This window comes from Propithecus coquereli, unplaced genomic scaffold (genome assembly GCF_000956105.1).
Source record: "Propithecus coquereli isolate 6110/MARCELLA unplaced genomic scaffold, Pcoq_1.0 Scaffold1, whole genome shotgun sequence".
Classification (NCBI taxonomy): domain Eukaryota; kingdom Metazoa; phylum Chordata; class Mammalia; order Primates; family Indriidae; genus Propithecus; species Propithecus coquereli.
Genome location: NW_012133857.1, coordinates 6,958,978 through 6,976,764, shown reverse-complemented (window position 1 = coordinate 6,976,764; position 17,787 = coordinate 6,958,978).

The following is a 17,787-nucleotide window of genomic DNA, read 5'->3' as shown; positions in this document are numbered from 1 at the left end:
TTTGAACAACCAGAGCAACATTGAAATATATGCACAATGGTGACGGCAGTGTATGCATGCACCTCAAGGCATTACCAGAGGCCAAGGCTGGGCAGTTTACTCATCACCAACCTTGAAAAACAGAGCTTTGCTTCATTCTCTGAAGAGTTACATAATAAATTTTAATGCTCCCAAATGCTACATACTATATGCAGCTATAAATAGGTAAAACTTTATATTTCAAATCTTAATTTCAGCAGCTATTGACATGAATGAAGCATTTCACAAAATGCAATAAATTGAAATCAAGGTGTCGGCTGGGCAGAAAAAATGCAATAAGTCAATTACTTTATTTGCTAATGTGACTAGCTCTTTCCTTGCTTCATGAAAGCCTTTTTTTTTTTTTTTGGATGTGAATAAATAATCTCAAGAAACATAGTGGCATGCCAAACCTGTTCTAAATATTTTGTTTGGTTTTTATTTTTTTTCTTATTTTTTAAAATACTCTTAATAAAGTCAATTGATTTCCTATTTGCACCGAATGACCAAATTTCCCACAAGTGACTCATGGAGCCCTGAAAAGTGCAGTCCCTTAAAGGTGACCCTCTGAAATGCCAATCTCACATTGCACAGTAGGCCAGGGGCCCCCAGCACATAAGAAGTAGCTCGGGTGTGGCCTGCAAACTTGTCCTCAGAAGCACCTGGAGGGCGTGCTAACACATGGATGGCCGGGTCCCACCCCAGAGTTTCTGATTCAGAGGGTCTGGAGTGAGACCCAAGAATTCGCAGCCCTAGCAAGTTCCCAGGCGATGCTGATGACGCTTGTCCCAGGACCTCACTTTTAGAACGACTGCGCAAGCTGAAGGGCTCCTAGAGACACTCCGGAGTTATTCTTGAAACTAAGGATTTCACAGTTGGCAGAGGGAAATGCAAAAGGCCTTTGTGATCTAGGCTGTGCTAAGGGCAGTCGCGATGCTGCACAACCTATAAATGATGTCGGTCCATCCTAAACTAATTGGCTTAGTGGGAATTTCTTGTTCACCATACTCATTCAGTTGAGATTTTCTTGAGTGCTTGTATTTAATACCTTGCTCTAGAAGCCGTGGGAGGTACAAAGATGAATGAGACTTTGTGTGAGCTACATCCTAAGGAAAAAAATGTGCAACATATGTAAAAGTAACCAAAAAAATGTGGAAATGGCCCAGGTGCTCATTGCCTTTGCCTCCCCTTATTTGTGGCTTCTTAGGGAAGTAAGTTCTAAGTTTCTGCTTAACCTGTGCCTCTTAGTACAGACAATTCGTGATAGTGTAATTGAGCCCTGCCGGCTGTTCACTCAGCAGCTGTCTGTGAGGCGATGTGGACAGGATGCACACACGCTGCTTTAGGTTAAGTGAAAGATGCAAAAATGTACGAGACAAACATAATCCCTGCCCCCAGCACACTTCAGGTTAGTAGGAAGTATAAGCTAGAAAAAAACAACTCCAGTGCAAAGAGGTAGAAACTCAATGCCGTGCCTGGGCCAGGAAGGGAAAAATCATTTCTTGCTGGAATCTGCGAGAAGGAAGATTTCCATGGAGGAAGTGGCAGGTCTCTGAAGGCAGGATTAGGAAAGGGAGAGGATTTGGGTGGAGGCACTTTAAAGCCAGGGAATGCCCAATCCAGAGATGAGAGGGGAGGGCATGCACATCTGCGGCCAGCAGGGTAGGATGGCCAGGTCGGGATGGGCATGGATTTCAGCCAAAGGATCTTGGGCTTTCTTAGGACGGCAAGGGGAGCTGTTGAGGGGCAAGAGCAGGGAGTAAAACAACACACGTGGTGCTGTAGGAAGATAAATCTGGTAACACAGAGAACATGGCGTGGAGGCCCCAGAACTGTGCAGGGAGTGAGTTAGGAGGTGAGTGTAAGTGTGGAACGTTTAGTGGCTGGTAAGAGAGGTGCCGGGAGAACCCAGAGAACTTGATCAAGAGACAACATGAAGGAAGAGCTGAAGCACTAGCAGTGATATATGATTGATTGTAAAAATCAAAGGGCAAAACAGAGTGTATCATATGTTTAAAAAAAGAACACACACACACACATACGCACACATACATTTTTCCTACACTTAGATGCACAGATCATCTCCCTAAGGATACAGAAGAAACTGGTACCCATGGCTGTCTATGGGACGGCATAGCAATGGCTGGGGAACAGAAGGAGTGTGACCTTTCGTGTTTTTTGGATTTTGAACCACAGGAACATGTTACTCATTCAAAAAATAAATAAAAATTTAGAATTATATGCTAAAAAACGAAAGGCTAGGCTACTGCTCAGTTGTTTGGAGGTAGGTATGCATCCCACCAGCCATAAGGACATTAGAAGTTTCCTGCCACGCATTAACCCTGCAACCTGACACAAATTACATCGCCTCTTTTGTCTTCAGTTTCTTCAACCATATAACAAGGAGGTTGGATTAGATCATCTCCAAGCCCCCTGGTGGCTGAAGTAGACTCTGGTCTTGCTAAAATATTAGAGCTGGAGCCTCCAAAATCGATCGTAAAAAGGAAGGGGCAGAGGAGGGGTGGACAGTCCCACAGCGCTACCTCCATCCGTCGCAAGGCCAGGTGTATTGCCCACTGTTCCCTAAGGTGGGCTTGGGTTTCACTTGCTGGTTCATTCATCAAGTTGCTTGTCATTCATTCTTCATTCAGTCAACGTTTGCTAAGCACCTACCATATTCTCAGCTATGTCCTGAGGAAACAAACTTGGGCGCACCACGGACCCTGCCCTCAGGGAGCTCACCAGCAGGTGGAATTGAACACCATTTCTTCTTCCCCTGCAGAGTCCATAGCCATGTCTTAAAAAGAAATTGGCGATGCCTAAATTCAACCCAAATGAGAGAAACTTCCATGTTAAGACCAGAAAACTCTTTTCACTTTGCAGTCAAATGGTTACGGCAGGGGCTGCGTGCTCATGGCCACCCACTCCATCCATCCTCAGCCTCTGGTGAGTGAGTGGCCTGGACTCTTCTTACCATCATGCCTGTCTGAAAGCTGTACCTGGGCAACACAGGATGTGAACTTCGGAACACTCTAAACCACGCAACACGACTCTCAATTTGGCTAGGAAACTTTGAAGTGCTTTTTTTCTTTTTTGTGGTTCAGCCAAAATGTAAATAAAACAATCATTTAAAAACTTAACTACATCACTGGTTCTCTCTTACGCTGTGAAGGAGCATCTGCCCTTAGGTAACCACCAGTGCAGGCCACAGGTGCTTGTTCGTGCTCCCCTCACTCCCGAAAGCTTTTAGGAGCTTTGCGACTCGCACAAAACTGCACATAACCGAATCGTGGATTCGGGGTACTCTTGCTCCCCAGCCCCGCTCTGTCTGCTAGAACTATCTGTGGTGATGGAAAAGTGCTGTGTCTGCGTTGTCCAGTACGGTCCTCACTAGCCACACGCAGCTGTCGAGCACTCGAAATGTAGCTTATGTGACCGAGGAACTGAATTTTTAAATTGTATCCAATTTAAATTACTTCGTATTTAAATTTAAATGGCCATGCATGGCCAGCGGCCACTCCATGTGGTTAGTGGTGCAGCACCAGCCCCTCAAACCCGCCTCTGGCCCCTCGTCTACCTATGCATCAGGCGTCCTGCAGCCGACAGACGCATGACTGAGCACGGTGCGACAGTAGGGAAAACGCGGGGGGAGCAAAGATGAGTAAGATCCGTTTTTAGAAGGCTCACGCTCCGTTCGGTGGAGAGACCCATCTGACTCCTGTGATTGCAGTGACTACGATGAAGCACGGAATGTGCCTGAGGGACCCTGCTGCAGAGAGCAGGATGGAGACACTGAAGAAAGGTACACAGAGCAGGTGTCATTCTGCGTAGGTGGGGTTCCCCCAGGCACAGACCCTGAGCAAGGATTTGAGAGCAAAGAGTTTATCTGCAAAGTGCAGGAAACTCCAGTAGGGGAGTGGGGAAGTGAAGCAGGAGGGGAAGATGCCTGAAAAGGGCACATTATCAAGCCACCTTCCATGCAGGGGAGGGCGCGACTGGGGTTAAAGCCACTAGGAAACCCTGGCAGCAGGGTAACACTCTTCTCAGTTGCCCCATTTGAGGGGTAAGGGAGTCGGGGAATTTATATTCCACTCCTGAGGGGCACACTGGCTGAGGGCCGCTCCAGGGGAATGTTAATCCCCAGCACTTCCCGCCTGCCTTGCTGGGGTGGAGAGGCCTTCCCAGCTTGGGGGAAAGCTCCTTGGGAACAAGATGCGGACACGGGTGTTGGAAGCCAGCAAGGCATGCTTGGCTAAGGCTTGAGAGATAAAGCATTTGCTACGTATCTGAACTGGTGTATAAGCAGTGTTTTCATTAAGCATTGGGTGGAAGTGAGAGTGGCATCCAGGCAGAGGGGGCAGTTTGCTGGAAGGCACAGTGGCACAAAGTGCACCTCAGCCACCTGCTGCAGGGGAAGCCCAGCACGACACTGGACCAGGCAGGTGCCTTGAACGTGCCTTAGGATTGCTTCCCTGGCTTCCCTGCTCCTCCTCCTTTTTGTTGACCCTCACAATCTGCTATCTCAAAAGGTGATCCTTTTCCAGCTTGAGTTCCTTAGATTTTCTCCAAATTCCAGAGCTAAAGTTCTGAAGTCTTCACATCTCCCGAACAAAGCAAGTTCCTGTCCCTCATCGCCTATGGACTGTCATGACCTTCACTGGGGTTTTTGTCCACTTCCGCCCAGGTAAGTCTCCAGTGTAGTTAGGGTCACTATTTCTCTTTCCCTAGCCACTGATCTAATCCAGGGCTCGCACCAAGATCTGCAGAGCAAACTGCCCCCTGCCTGTTCTGTAGATGTGTGTGTTGGAGCACAGCCACCCGCACTTGTGTATGGGTTGTCTGTGGCTGCCTTTGCACTACCAGGACAGAGCTGAGTAGCTGCGGTGCAACAGAGACTGGAAAACCCACAAGCCCTAAGATATTTACTTTCTTGTCCTCCGTGGAAGTTTCCTGACCCCTGAAAATCTGATCCATGCCTCACAGGACTTGGGTCTCCGTATGCACAGCCATGATGAGGAAGAACCGTTTGTGGGGGAACATTTGAGGTGTGAGGCCTGTGGACAAGCTGCTTAAATTCCCAGGTTAGTTCTACCTTGACACTGGATGCAGATCAAAAGAAGCAAATTAGGGTTACATTGTGTATTAGCCAAATGCTACTCACTAATGCAAAACACGGACAGTATGTACCAAGATATCAAATTGGAAGTTTTCATTGAGGCAGCGACAACCCGTAGATGCTATATCCCACGGTAGACTACATGGGAATTTACACAGAAATTGTAAACACAGATTTCGCAACTCTTGAGACTCCCTCACGTACACTGGGGTCAAAGAGAGTGGATTGGTGAAATTAGGAAGGTGTTTGAAAAGGCGCTCTTTGTAGAGGGCTGCTGGTATGCAGGGGTGCCGCTTGCCCTGGACAGGAAGGCTCGGTGGGTGCCTGCTTCTCACCCCAAGCCTGGGAAGGGTGACACCAATGGGACCACCGGAGAGCTTGGTGGGAGTCACTACCGTTAAAGAGGCATCACGCATCAGGGTCTGCCTCACACTCAGGAAATCTGGGGACAAGGGACAGGCTAGCCAGCTGCATTGGGGGAGAGTCGAGGAGAGCAGCCACTGCTGTGGAATTCTCTTCCATGGGCCAGATGAGAGAGAGCCGCCTGGAGGATTTCTAATCCCGTCCAAGAAGACTGCCCGCAGGGGCTCGTCCATGGGACGCCAGCAGCACGTGTGTGTGTGCAGTGGACTGCCGACACGACGAAGCTGGCAGCCGGGGAAGATGCGCTTTTATTAAATCACAGGAGTTACATCGAATATTCCCAGGGATGTCTCCACTGACTCTACAAAAGCAGCCCATGGGAGAAAGGATCAACTTTTAAACATCTGCCAGCCCCAGAAAGGGTGATATCATCTATGGTAGGGCCAGTAAAACAAAAACGTCCCTAACACCAGCCTTCCTTCCCTGCCCAGCTCCCACCCAGCGGGAGGGTTAGAATCCATGCTAGGCAAGCTGGGGAAGGAGCAGAAACACCAGGCAGGGAGACAGAGAGGCAGAATCATGCCCACACTCCTCTCTCCAGCAAGTAGCCATTCCTCAGCCAGCCTGGGGCACGCAGGGAAGATTGATATGTCAAATCACATTGAGTTTTGATTATCATAGGGGGATCAACTCTTTAATTTTTGAGTTGAAACTCTGTCCTTTTGTGACCTTGAATGATCACAGGACATTTTTGTACCTGGGTTTGATGACAAAAGCCATGGGACTGCCTGGGTTTTCATTCAGGGATAGAAGAACTTCAGGCTCTGATTCAATTTAAAGGGATAGTAAGGCACAAAAGTCAAGTTTATACCCCATAGTTCTGTTGGTTTAATCAAACCCCCCAAATTTCAGCTCTCTGTGGTCTACATAGAGCTCATGTGCTTTTATAGGACTGAACCACGGGACTTAAATGAATGTTACAGACCCAGCTCCTGGCTGAGAAACAGGACAAAGAAAAAAAGCTGTGATATTAAAGATACACACACAGACAGATAGATAGACATGGATATGGATATAGCATGGGTTTGAATATGGAAATAGCTAATAATGCCTTTAAAATCCTATATACCTAATTTTGGCCATTTCAAGGTTAACCTCTCCTGGCTAAGCAAGAGCTCGTGCACTGGCCTAAGCCCAGTGCCCATCAGCAGAGCTGCCTCTTGCAGTCAAGGCTTTCTTGAACTGAGGAAAGCCTCTCAATTCTCAGATAGGGCAAGACTCTGCCTGGCTCAGTTCAAGGTCGGGGCCGGATCTGCCCCCGCCTGCAGATGGTGTCCTCCACTTGCCAGCACGTTTCCGTTACCCTTGCAGTGGAGAACACGAGCGCCAGGGGGCGCTGTTCGGTGCCACAGCCGCAGCCAGCCCTGCGCGCAGAGCCAGCCCCTCAGTCAGCAAAGGTGGGCCTGTGTGCTAGGCGGGAGGTGAGGTTTCCCCATATCCCAGCAAGAAACTCAGGAATGCCTAAATCTGATCTTGTCCAACTGTGTTGCAAAACTCAGGGGATGCCATTTGTATCCCCAGGAATTGTGCAAGGCATGACCACAGGAGGGAGAAACAGAATATAGAAAACACGGTCCACTTTATTATCTGGGCTAGTTCGCCCTGATGAGGGCTTTTGGTAAAGCTGGTTAGAGCTCGAGGCCTACCTATTCTACTACCTTCCCATAAACAAAATTCAAATGTTATTCCGAAGGGCCACACCCAAACCCAAAACAATGGGCATGCTGAAAACAGTGTGAATAGAAGAGAACAACAACAACCAAAAAAAAAAAAAAAGCAAGAAAGCATGACCTGCCCCTGTGAGACACACCCTGATTCAACCTACTGCTGCTTGGGGTGCTGGGGGGAACCGGGAATGGACTAGACTCACTTGTGTGGGTGTGGGACCTTCTAACACACAGAGGCCACCCTAGTAAATGCGGCCCAACCCACGCCTTGAAATCTGACAATCAGAACAGCCGCTCCTCTGACCCTGGATACGTGAGAATGGATAGAGAGGCAGACATTGTCCCCATCCTGTGTTGTCCACTCAGGATGCTCTGCATGTGTAAACCCCCAGCTGTCTGCTAAGCACGCAGTTTCTCCCACCCCCTTCTCTTCAGACCTTGGACTGGCAACAAGCCCCTGCTGTTACTCACCTCAGGGACTCTGCTCTCCCTTCACCCTGCTGGCCCCTTCATATGTGCTTCTTTCATTATACTCTCCTCAAATTGCCCAATCTGAGTGTGTCAGCTGTTTCCTGCTGGGACTCTGAGTGACTCAAGGAGACAACATAGAGCACAGGGAAAGCAATTGCTCATACAATACATGTATGTGGTAAGTGTCAAATAAGTGTTCGTGGAGGAGAGACTAGGCTGGGCCTCACAGACAGGAAGCTGCACCTCTCAGGAGAGCCCTGGGAGGGGTTAAGCAAAGGCAGAGTTGGGGATGGACAGAGAGTGCTCAGAGAACAGAGAAATTGTGCAGCTTGGGGGAGAGAGGTCTGGAAGCAAAGGCACTTTGATGCCTGAATTAAAAACCTTAAATGCCAAGAGTTTGAACTTACCCCGTCAGCAACAGGCAGTGACACTGCTATAGACACAAACTGGGGAGTTTGCCTGGCTCACGATGATTCCTGCAGTGGCAACCACCAGGCGTCTTCCAGGCCTTTTGACTGAGGTCCTGGGGTGATTGATCCCAGCCTGATCTAAGCTGGGCCAGCTGGAATTTGGAAACTCAAATGAAGACACACAGACATGGGTGGAAAGGATTGATCCTATGTCTGTGGCCTAAACAGAGGCTACATGAGCTTCCAGGGTTGAGGTTCCTGTCCCTCCTGAAGTCTGGAGGTCCTTGATCCTTTCACTCTGTGAGCCACCCAAACCCTGCTTATACAGTCATTCTTGGTTGAAGTTGGGGTTGTTTATAAATCAAGAAGATTAACTGATACAGAAGTGAGTTCTAGAGAGCGGATTGCAAACATCAAACTTCCAAGGAGGTGATGAGCATTTGGATTAGCAGGAAGTAAGACTCCCTTCCCAACTCTAGGATGGAAAATGGCACCCATGTGACAGAGTGGTAAAACATCTCATCACGTTATCACCTCAGACCATGTGCCCACTGAGGACAGGGCCTGGCCAGGGCTGGGGGCAGAAGGAGGGTGCTGCCTCCACCAATCTAAATAAGATGAGGAAGGCCAGAAGCAGAGGACAGGATGGCTGCTTCTGAAGGCACTGAGCAACTTAAAGCAAGACCACTCAAATATTGAAACTTTCATCTTCAAGTTGGAGTGAAACTTAGAGCCTTTCTGTGGCCATGTTAAAAAAAAAAATCTCTTATTACGTAAAGCTGCCAGACTATTGGAAATGAATTCAGAGCACAAGTCAGCAGGTTTCTTAATTATAATAGGAGTTGAATTCACAAATTTACAGAATAGTTTGTATGAATATTAAAGTATTGATGAGACAGACTGAGGCCCTGTAGGAATGGGCATATCTGGGAGGATGCAGAGGACCTGGGAAACCCTGTTCCTCCACTGCCCTCTGGCGCACTGTCATCTCTGTCTTCCCTAAGGAAGCCATTTTCCCTTAGCATGAGAGCATTAACAGTTCACTGCATGTCCCATTCTTCACTGTTGCTCACCTTATAAACAGGATTTGAATTCATCATGGCCCAGAGGGTAAAATGCAGAATCAGAGTAGGGGAGAAAATTCCATAAAGAATTATAGAAATTGGTCAATATAAATTATCAAAATTCTGAGTTTGGATTTTAAGAGTGCTTAATAAAAGTGGCAGAATAGAAATTTGGATTGGGCTGAATTGATGGACATGGGCACTCAGCAAAAATATTGCACTCAATGGCTGAGGTTCTAAGAGTTTCTGATTGGGCTAATATAAACCTGGACCAAATGCTAGTAGAGTGTGAAAGGCCAGGATCCCTTAATAACCTGGAATAACCTAGAGGAAGACAGGAATGTCATATTGCCTCTTTCATGTGGGTTCTGGCCAGTCTCCCTCTTACACTCTTTCTCTTGTCATGAAGACAAGCTTGGAGAGGGAAGGTCATCTGGAATGATGGTGGAAGGGGCTGTAATGGAAATATGGTCCTTGACCTCAGTGGGGCAGGGAATATGTTAAGTGTGGACTTTTTAACTTCAAGAAACAACATAGGTGTGGCCATGATAAAAGCCACAGAGAAAGGGTAGTAGTAGGACTCGGGGAGTGGTCTGATACCCCTGACTATGTTTATTCATCATGGGGATCCCGATAATTAAATCAAGAAAATGACAGGTCTGGCAAAAACCAGATCTGTCTTAAGTTGCATTGAAACAATGTGGCTTCTCTCCAAATTCTCATAAGTGAGTCATTTCATAAAACCAGGGCCCCTGGATGAAAAAGAAACCACACATCTTAGAGGAGCTCTGTGATACTGCCACACTTGAGAACCTTCACCCTGGCCTCTCCCAAATGCACCTGCAGCTGATTTTTCCCGAATAATGTACACGGGGAAAAAGAAACCTCCACAGTCTTTGGTTATCCATGGATACCACTTTTAAATTACAGTAATTCTAAAAGCCTCAGGAAATCACTGAGGTCAGCCTCAGAGTGGGTGCTCATGAGAGCCAGAGGATGGAGATTTGATGTGACTTTGTATTGTTGTAAACTGCATTTGGCCTTGAAACAGCCCTGGGATTTTTTCACCAGTCCCCAAGTACAGTGTTGGAATGGGTATATTCAGCAAAGGGCAGGATTCCCACGCTGGCTTTAGGAAAATGACTGTGAGAGGAAGGCCCAGTGGAAGCCACTGAAGGCCTCCTGCCCTTCCACAGTGGAAAGTGAAAAACAGTACCCTATCCTGTGAGAAAAAGAGCAGAGATTAGTGTCTCATCACAGATAAGGGAGACACAGATATGTTGATTCCTGTAATTCCTCCTTTTAATTCTCTAGTTTGGCAAGAAAGAAAAGGAAAGGAAAGGAAAGGAGGAAAGAAAGAGAGAGAGAAAAAAAGAGCAAGAGAGAGAAAGAAAGAGGAGAGGAAAAAGAGAAAGAGAGGAAGGAAGGAAGGAAGGAAGGAAGGAAGGAAGGAAAGAAAGAAAGAAAGAAAGAAAGAAAGAAAAGGAAAGAAAGGAAGAACTGACAGGCCTTGGGGAACAGCTGTGGAATGTCACACTGGATCGGATGGTGACTTCGGTTGTGTGTGCTCTTCTGAGTTTGGTTCCCTTGCTGAGGCAAGTCATTACGGTCGTGGTATTTTGCATTGACACTAATCTAGAGCAAGGGCCAGCAAACTTTTTCTTAAAGGGCAAAATAAGAAATAGTTTAGATTTTCAAGCCAAATGGTCTCTGTCACAACCCCTCAACTCTGCAGTTGTAGCAAGAGAGCAGCCATAGAAGATCAAACAATGGGCACGGCAGTGTTCCAGTAAAACTAGTTACAAAAACAGGTCAGGAAAATGTATTTTTCTCCCTTTTGGTACAGGAGGCCACCTAAAGGAACAGTTGTCTTTCAGCTGTCAGGGGAAGAGCACACTTTGTTCCACCAATAAAGGAGTATCAATATCTGAGGGGTCTTTTGGATAATGGAGCAGTATATACCACATTGGTGTGCTCTGCTCTACCTGTACAGTGGGTGACCCTAAAGTTTCCACTTCTGGGGTCTGGAGAAAGAAGATTCTAAAGGCAAGCAGGGGTGTAAGTCTGGTGGCTGTGTCACTAAGCCTGTAGGGCCCACCAAGTGGAATGCTGCCAGAAGTGCCTAGAGCACACCAGGGCACTGTGTGGAGCCTGCACCAGCCTTGACAGGAACGTGGCAGCAGCCCCTAGGAAGGTGAAAAAAGGCCATGCCCCCTTCAGCAGCAAAGAATTCTTGGGTTGTTACTGGACTCCAGAGGACACTAAGAGTTTGACTATGGGACACCAGATTACCATGACACTCAGGTTGTTTACTATGAACTGATTGCCATCTGACCTACTTTGCCATAAGTAGAGAGACCCAGTCACACTGCATCATAAAGGGGAAGTGGTGTACTGTGTGTAGGACCTGGCTCACACAGGCTCTGAAGGCACCACGGCAGGGTATTCATGCCTACGCCATGCCTAATCCCAACAACCTGCCATCCTCCAACCTTATCCTGGACCTTCTCACAGGAAGTTTGATATGATTATCTGACTGGGGATGAAAACATTCATGCCTGGTTTGTGGATAGAGGGCTCTGCACTTTGCTTGCACCAGCTTCAGGTAGATTGTGTCAGTCACAGCCTCTCTAGGGAGTAGCCCGAAAGGACAGTAAAGAGGAAGACTCCTCCCAGGCAGTAGAATTCAATGAATGCATCATAGTGTCCACCTTGACTGGAAAAATAGATCGCCAGGGGATGTGTAAATCTATACACATTTTTAGGCAGTGCTTATGATGTGGTCAGATGTTAGAGGAAACAGAAGGAATAGGATTTGAAATTGTTGTCAAAAAGATTTGGAGGACTATGTTAATAGACCTCTTGGAATGTGTCCCAAACCTAAAAACATTTATATCTCTCGTGACTGCTCGCCAAAAGGTCCCCGATGATGGAAGAAGCTCTGATAACACAGTATGCTGGGTTGCCTTTCCTGTGGCAGCCAGATGATTTATCATGGGCTCATGAACAGGGCAAATAGCGATGTTTAGAGCGTGGACTCTAAAGCATGGGTTCATACTCATTGAGGTTATTGTGGTTTCTATTATGGCCACGTGCTGATTTTTCTACAAGAGCAATCAACCTGAACCCCAATATGGCACCATGCCTAGAGCAGACCAGCCAGCTTCCAATTGCAATGAGGTTGCATCAGCTCAGATGCGTCAGTGAAGGGGAAGGGATTTATCTTCAGTGGACCAAATACTCTATAATTGAATTGTTTCCCTTATTCGTCATGCCTCTGCTAACCCCAGCTATCCCTACACCTCCTGAAGGCCTTACCCATCATCATGGTAACCTAGCCACAGTAAGGATTTAGAGTCAGCTGGACCTGACTCTAAATAGAACAGCAGGAAGGCCTACTGGAGAATGTGCTAAGAAAAATGAGAAACAAACCCTTTATAACTTTGGACAGTCTTGAAATTCACAGGCACCAAGAACTGTGAGATTAAGCTGAGATTAAGGCACATGGCTTAAAAACAGGGCAGTTAGTTCAATGTTTGAATCAAAACAGAAAGAGAACAATCAGAAAACAGGAAAAAGGTCTTGGAAATTAAAAATACAATATCAGAAATTCAAAAGAAAAGTTAATAGAAGTTTGAACTGTTGAATAGAACGGTTGAATAGAAAAATAGTTGAATAGAAATAGTTGAATAGAAAAACTAATAGGAAATAGACAATAATAATCATTGCTATTACTTTCCAAGGAGCTGGTCTAAGAGCTTTACATATATTAATCTATTTAATCCTCATAGCAACCCTCCAGGGTAGGGATTATTATTGTCCTTATTTTACAGTTACGGAAACTGAGGCACAGAGTTTAAGTAAACTTGTCAAGGCCTCCAGATGGCATGAGGCAGCCAGATTTGAAACCAGAATCTGGCCCCAGAGCCCATACCCTTAACCATTGTGGAATAATGGCACTCAAAGGAATGCTCAGTAGGAGAGAAAAGATAAAAATCAGAGGTCAGTCAACCTGGAGGTGAAGTTGGGGGAGGGCCAGCAAGTAGGATGGTATCCAAAATTCAACTAACATAGTTCAAGAATAGAAAAAAGTGTTGGAAAGGGCATTATTACAAAGTAGTAGTAGTAGTAGTAATTCAGGGAAAGTTCCCAGAACAGAAATACACTGGTCTCTGAGATGACCAGAGCACCAAGTGCCGAGCACAATAAACGGACATAGACTCCCTTCAAGGCACATCACTGTGAACTTTCAGAATGGCAGAGATAAATAAGTATGTTGAGTGCTTTCAAGGAGAAAAAACAGGCAATAGAAAGGAACAGAAATGGACTTGTCATCAGACTCTCAACAACAACAGCTGATAAAAGACCATGGATGGCTGTATCACAATTTTGAGAAATATTATGTTCAACCCAGAAATCTATATAGAGCCAAAGTATGAGATCAAGAATGAAGGTGGGATACAGATATTTTTAGATATTTTACTTCCAATTTACCCATTCTCAGAAAGAAACAAAATATATGCTTTAGCAAAATAAGAAGGTAACCAAGAGGGAGGAAGTTTCAGAATCTTGGAAATGGGTTCCACACGGGGCAGTGGCAAAGGGACCTCCAGGACTTCCAGAGCAGCCAGTCCAGACTGATCTTGAGAAAGAACATAGGGTTTGTGGGTTTTGGACATTTAAAAAAATTACTGTGGGGCCCATAACAGATCAAATTGGAGCATTTTGAAAATTGGTGACAAGTATTTTAAAAAACCAAGGAGATGGAAAAAAATTAAAAGAAACCACCATCAACTCCCAGAACACAAAACATTAGCTCAACAGTGAATAATATCTATGTAGTCATAATAGTGTGAATACTAGTTAGTGATTTACGCAGAAACCATCAAATAACCATATTGGGAGGATGTAGGGAGGGGAAGGAAGTGTGAGTGGGCTAAATCCTCACCTACAAGAACAGGAAATCAATAAACAATGTCTAAAATCAATACATCATGCAGTAACAATATAAGCATATTATTTTACAACATGTAGGTAAGCATCAGGAGAAATAACCAATAGAAATGAAAGTGGTTGCCTCTGTAAACTAAAAATTCAATCCTATACCCACCCCCAACTGACTGAATGAAGCCCCCTCTTGGCCAAGGGGACCCCAGTGAAACCTGAAAACCCTAGTTGAGTTCTGGGCCATGACAGGACGGGAGGTCAGACACGCCTCATTATACCTGCTCCCTTTTGGGATTTAGACACATCAACTGACCAACATTAATGTCAAAATAGAGATCATAAGACTGACAGAACAGACTCTTTATGGCAATAAGACACTAAATTATAAATAGGACCTAAGGCCATGCCAGGCAAGGGTTAAGTCACGCACCCCTACACTTAAAGAATAAACTATGTTCTACCTGCCTTGAGGGTCTTCTTTTTCTCTAGCAGCTAAACAAGCACTGGCCTGGCAGCTCATCCACCAGATGCTGACCCTCACCTCCCTGTTCCACAAGCCATAACAGCTTGGGGTGGACAAGAAACTGTTTTCAGTAACTTTCTCCTGGTAAGAGACTGCTGACCATGGACTGCTTCTGGCTGGTTTACAGAGACTGCGCACTTGAGTGTCTTTTGTGTCCTGAAAAGACCTTTTGAGGTAAAGGGCCTAATTATAATACATTTAAATGTTAGGTCTCCACCCCAAATTGAACATGGGTGGTATGTAACATGCACATGTGTTCAATACACATGTGTTAGGACCACCTTCATGAGTATTCATAGATCCTCCTATAACCTGTTGAATATGTATACTTGGCCCAACCTGTTCAGCTTAAATTCCTGTCTTACCCCTCCCTCCCTCTAAGTGCCTGTGTCTAGGCTTCTGCCAGAAGACATACTTCTTAGCCTGTCAGAATGGCCACCTTGCAGGCTCTAACCCTTTATAAGAAATAAAGCTCTCCTTTCTAAATTTATAATTATGTGATTTTTTAAGTTAACACCTCGGAGGAGTGGGCAGGGGTAGGGAGGGACAGTGTAGGTGATGCTATTTCTAATTTCCTAACTATGCACTATTATAACTTTCATAAAAAGTTAACTTTTAAAAATTTGATATTATTAGATGATGAAATAAGAGCAAAAAGAAAATAAGAATAGGAGAAAATGATTAAATCATAAACAGAACTCTTACTGCATACAAGACACTGACAATTGAAAGAGATTAACACAAACTTGGCCATGTCCTTCTTAGTAACCAAAACAAAGAGCAAACACTTTCCATTACAGACACTAGAATATCATCAGATATTAGAACAATATTAAGTTAGAGGCCAACTAACTAAACATTTTGGGCAAATGTTGAATGGTGCAATGTTCACTAAAAATCATTACCTGGCCACAGCTAAAGCCAAAACTGATGATTGCCATCACAGAAAAAAATTGCTGGGATTTAAGTACAATCTGAAATTTTATTAAAAAATGTAATTATAATTGCAATCGTATCACTAAAAGTGAGAGCCGTAATTTTTAAAGTTTGATATCTTAGTACAGAAGCAATCACTTCTCTTCACTGTTAGTGTTCAGTGGCTCTTGTGGTCACTGTGCAGCACATGTACGATACTAAATAGTCACTTGCTTCCAACTCAGGTTGATGGAGGACCAAGATGTTCAGGGGCGTGCTCATGGTGAGGTTGTCACGGAGTTATTAAGCTTTTCTTTCTTTATCTTTCCTGGTGATCAACTAAGGTGACAGCTTCTCTCGTCTTCAACTCCTGGAATTAAAGATACCATCACTAGTGATAATGCAATTTCATTGTTTGTGCACTGCTTAAAGAAGCTTTCTGAGTATGTTCATAAGCTGACTATTTGGATACCTCTTGGGTGCCACTTCCAATCCCCTGGGGATTGTCTGCGGGAAGCTCCAGTCAGCCTCACACAGGTGCAGCCTGATGGTGCCTGGCCTGGGCCCAGGCACCACGCCCCTCACCCCTATCCCAGGACACCTCCACTGACACCCAGCACCCACACACGTGCAGGCTGCAAAAGCAGGGAACCTTCTGTCCAGTGGGGCAAGTGAATGGAGCTGATGGGGAAAGGTATCCCCATCCTTCTCCCAATGCACAACCCTGAGGGCGCCTCATGGCTTGTCAGGCAGTCCCGAAAGACCCAGCCACCAGCCCTCGAGGCCAGGTACATCCTCCTCCTGGCCCTATCTCCTGCCCTGCTCCACTCTCATTCCTCACCTCTGTTGCCTCGATCTCAGGCTCTGCCTTCTGAGGAGCCCAAACTAAGACACAAGCTCGTTATTATTGCCTTCACTTTTATTGTTAAATTTCTAATATGTTTCCATGTACCTGGGATTCCATATAAGCACTTGAGAAAAGTTTGAATCTAATAATAAGCCATGGAGTAATGTGATTGGCACTAAATATTTTTTTTAAAAATTGTCTTAGATTCCATGTGCATCTCAGATTCTGTGGCACACACATCTCTGGAGGGGAAGACGGGAGGATCTCGATAGCAGTATAGGGTCAGAAACACTTGTGCTCTCAAGATGACTTCTTCAGTGGGTCCCAGTCAATGAACTATTTTTCCAAAAGCAACTGTTGGCTGTTAGCAAGTTCTATTCTGCCACTTCTGTTATCTGTAAAGTTTATTATTACACTTTCTTTTGATCAGACAGCCTTTCTAAGGCATCATGGATGCTTTGCCATTAGAACATTTTGGATGAATGTATATTAAAGCAGTTACTATTTTGTATATATCATACCGTTTATCTTTAGCTAAAAAACCAAATGCTACAAGTGCCCTTTTACCTTTTTGCTTAAGGCCAGCAATTCTGCTACATTATGCCATGTCGTAGTTATTTTCTGAAAATACAACTGAAAGGTGTGAACTGAACACTGCATGCTCATGATTCTTGAATGAGTCATAGCTTCGCCACGCGTTTTCCATTATCAGCGATAATTATACAATATTTTCCTTCATTGATTTTTCCATCCAATAAATATTTCTTCCTTCCGAGTCACTGTGCCGTTTTTTTGTGTGAGACCCAGAAATCTCTTCACAAGCAAGTAAAGCCAAAGCATAGTAGAGTTCAGTGTTATTCCACTATACTGCCAAACTTAAACAAAAAAAGATACCTGGTTGTTTCTGAATGTCTAAATACCAGGAGCATTAGACACAAAACCAGCACACTTAGTGTTGTCAGTAATCCTTTTGTGTCCAGCAGAATGCACAACAGTCAAAATTTTTCTAGAAGGATCTCTGTATCTAGAATTCATAGCCTGGACAAAACTCAAAATCCTTCAACTTCTGAGGCTGGGTGGCAACCTCTAGCAATTGCTTTGACGGGGTTTTTATTTACATATTAGCCTATATGTTTTCAATCATCTTTTGAAAACAAGGATTGTGTCTTTGGAAAATATTCTTGTGAAGTAGCTTGTTTCAAAGTTTGATTAGTGAGATAAAAATATGTTTTGAGGTTCCTCTTTTCTTCTTCATACCTTATGTTCTTTTTTATGTCTGGATCAAATATAGTTTATCATGGATATTTCTATACATTCTTATGAAGTCTTTTGGGGAAATTTTGAGATGGAATCTTGACATTCTACTTTTGATTCATTATCATAGAT